Here is a 3,663-nt window from a genome sequence, read left to right on the forward strand (position 1 = left end):
CATTTATACACTTCAACAGTGTTTACCAATCCTGGTCCTGGGACATCAATGGTCACACATTGTAACTATGCAATAGACTACAAACATGATTTAACTAGTTAAAGGCTGATTTGTAATTCATATATACAGAAACAGATTTTTTTTAAACAGTACACTACACTTCCCATGCATCATGTAAATACTCTAAAACCAGTTCATCTCACTACCTAATTTCCTTCATCTGCATTGATCTGAGGACACAGGATAGGTGTAGTATTTCATCAAATGAGACTTAATTTAAACCAGCAGAGAATGTGAAATGCTTTATCGAAAGAAGTTAATTATCCAAGTGTTATAAATACATAATACATGCATTATAAATATTATAATTGTAATATTATATTCTAAATACAAGTTAAATCTGTACTTCAATGCACATCTGGTGTGCATGATAAAAACAGAGGCAGAAAGAGGAGGTGGGGAGAGAGGTGTGAGAAAGAGTGTAAAAGACAGAGGGAGGAACAGGGAAGACCGCATATGATTAATTAATTCTCTTTGTTCATCACAATTACATAATAGTGTCTCTAGCAGTGTCCCTAACCAGCCTTGGGCCCTCAGTTGGCCTGAAGGTTATCTTAAGAGCGGGTGAGGTGGCGATGACAGGACTGGGGGTTGGCACCCTCTCTCACATCAAAACATACCTGCAGACGAGAGACAGTGGAGAGAGATAGCATGATTAAGCCTTGTGTTTTTTTTTATTCTAACACTCAGTCATCATAATCATCAGGAGGTGAAATGCAAAACTGACCTTGTATCATTAACTATGGGACTACTACATCTCTCTGTATTTCAATGTAAAGCATCTCTTTAATAATACTTCCTGTTGACCCGACCAAGTGACCTCTCACCGCTGATCATGCTGTGCCCTCTGTGTGTCAGGCAGTTCAGATGCGGGAGGGTTTCACCGACACAGCTGATATAACCTAGAGGATTTAGGGAGAAGGGGGTAGAGGGATGAAGTGAAGGAGAGAAACTGTTATTGAGAAAATAAGGTAGTTAAAGAGGCAGCGTTCAACAGGAATCTGTGTGTGTGGTCCTACCTGGTGTCCACACTAAGTGGCTGCAGAGTACTTTATACTGAAAAACAAGCACAGACACATGAGGACAAACAATATAGCGTAGTTATATAAATAATGAAGTGTCTTACTATTCTCCATGGTTGGTCCTCTTGCCTATTCTTTGAAGGTGGAAGGAGCCAGTTATACGCCTGAATCTGCTTACTGCACAACACAATCCATCAATCAGATTGATACACAAGTGTGTAGGTGTGGGTTATAGGGTGTCCTATTGTTCTACATTTTTTCAATATGGGTGACTCTTAAAAGAGCCTGTTTTGTTTTTGTACAGACATCACCCTTACCTGAACAGCACCCTCACCTGAGAAGTAGAAATCAAAAGGAGAGAAATTGGGAATTTAATAACTACAGTTGACATAGCTAAGTAAATGGAAGAATACTCTTATTGCAATGTAGATGGTTCTTAAAAGAGCATTTGGTTGTGCATAGTGTAGTCTATGGTGTTGTTAGGGAACAACACCCTCTTCGAAGAAGTAGGAGGTGAAGATCTCCCGCACTTGGATTGCCTCCCGTGCTGCATTGTTGGCCCCCATCCTTGAAACATCCTGCAGAGCAGCAGACCTCTCCTCTGGCAAACGTCGGCGAGCTGCAGATCCCCTCCTGGTCCTCGTGTCCATCCTCATGAACTTCTGCAGAACGCAGGTAGCCTTCACACACGCCTGAATTCCCCCAGGAGGCAGTCCCAGATGGCCCTGGTCACCCAACCTTGCAGTGCCCTACACGGTAACTGTAGGCAATAGTTTTGAAGGAATCTCCAGTTACAAGGTATCTGTAGGAATATGGAAGATAATGTAATTATTAGACTTACATCACCAGGTCATTGTGGATTACTAAAGTATAATATCCCTTATAACAAATCATGATAACATTGGATAGATATGTGCATGTGTAGCATGTGACAATAGCAGGATCATCTCAAGGATAGCGTCACAAATGAATACATAAATACCACTTGAAGCTTGATGATGACTTGATCATTTGAATCAGCTGTGTAGTGCTAAGGCAAAAACAAAAATGTGCACCCCTTTGAGTCCCCAGGACCACGACTGAGAAGCACTTCTCTTCATTGGGACCTCTTCATCTGCATCTGAGGACAGAAAACCACACAAGAAACAGACTAAATTATACTCAAATTAGACAGCACTGAATATTATGTTCTCTGTCCTCACTTCTAGGGACGGGAACTACACAAAAATACCTGCCCTATCCAGAATAGCCTACTCTCTCACTTTGACAGATGGGGCTGCTATCCTTTCACCCTCCTCCATGGCTGTTAGCTAGCCACTCTGGGCGGTTGAAGCGGCACGCGGCAGTTTACCGCGTGCTAGTGTACATGGGGCATAACTTTTTCACCGCCTCCCACGCCACCTTCGCGCTGCCCGAAGGTCCCCCGCCCTCACCGCTTTCCTTCCATTGAAAATGAATGGGAAGCGGTGTTTCTTAATTTCGTACATTTTAAATGCTAGCTTTTGATGACAACTGAGTACGCTGCCCAGCCTTACATCATTACAAAGAGGAGATTCTCCTGATTCAAATGGTGTATGACTTGTAAAAATGTAAATATAAACAATGAGATATTTTGTGAAATAAATAGACATACCTCTATTTCCCCTATAGGAAACAATGGGATGACCTCAGAGTTCCATGAGTAAATTTGGTATTTTTGACGTTAACTTCCAGCAATTGGTCACAGGATAGTACGCTGCCCAAACTTTCATTATTAGAAAAAATAGGTTATCCTGATTAAAATGGTGTAGAACTTCAAAACATCAAAATACATACACTTTGAGATATTTGGCGAAATAGACAGACATGTGTCACGCCCTGGCTCTGGGGACTCTTATATGTTGAGCCAGGGTGTGGATTTTCTATGTGTTATTTTCTATGTTTTGTTCTAGTTCACGTATTTCTATGTTGGCCAGGGTGGTTCCCAATCAGAGGCAGCTGTTGCTTGTTGTCTCTGATTGGGAACCATACTTAGGCAGCCTGTTGGCACTTTTGTTTTGTGGGATCTTGATCCGTAAGGTTTGTTGTTTAACATAGGACTTCACGTATCGTTTGTTTTGGTTCGTGTTGTACATTTAATAAAGTATGTACGCCTATCACGCTGCGCCTTGGTCCGCTTCATCATGTGACGATCGTGACAACATGTCTCTATTTCCCCAAAACAATGGCAGTCTGAAAGTTCTAAGAGCAGTCTTATTGAACCAGTTTAGCGTTGATCTGCTACCATTTGCCTTTTTGTGTTTAAAATTGTGGTTTGAACTAGGCCTCTATGTGAAACCGTGGCAATAACATATTAACTTTTCATTATTCACAGATCTACTCCTCTGATGATATGTTAGACAGGCAGACTCCTCTGATGGCAGGCACACTCCTGAAAACAAACTCCTCAGCAAAGCAAAGGCTCTTTTGAAAGCCACCAGATTTATTTAATAAAGCTAATTTTCTGTGTCCAGTGTCTGTGTTTACATGTTAAGAGGGTGTTACTTTGGCAGATAATGTAACCCATGTAAAGAAATAGTGTTTTTTAATAATTCAATGTATG

At 41.3% G+C, this 3,663-nt stretch overlaps 1 long non-coding RNA gene across 1 annotated transcript; it reads right to left on the reverse strand.

Moving 5' to 3' along the window:
- Nucleotides 1-384: 384 nt before the first annotated feature.
- On the reverse strand, nt 385-2,100 carry LOC121584085. The gene is made up of 3 exons (XR_006658215.1): nt 2,065-2,100; nt 888-1,884; nt 385-680 (listed from the first exon to the last, which is right to left on the reverse strand). It is a non-coding gene; the product is annotated as an uncharacterized LOC121584085 (long non-coding RNA).
- Between the last annotated feature and the right edge of the window lie 1,563 nt (nt 2,101-3,663).

Source organism: Coregonus clupeaformis, unplaced genomic scaffold (genome assembly GCF_020615455.1).
Source record: "Coregonus clupeaformis isolate EN_2021a unplaced genomic scaffold, ASM2061545v1 scaf0098, whole genome shotgun sequence".
NCBI classification, from domain to species: Eukaryota; Metazoa; Chordata; class Actinopteri; order Salmoniformes; family Salmonidae; genus Coregonus; species Coregonus clupeaformis.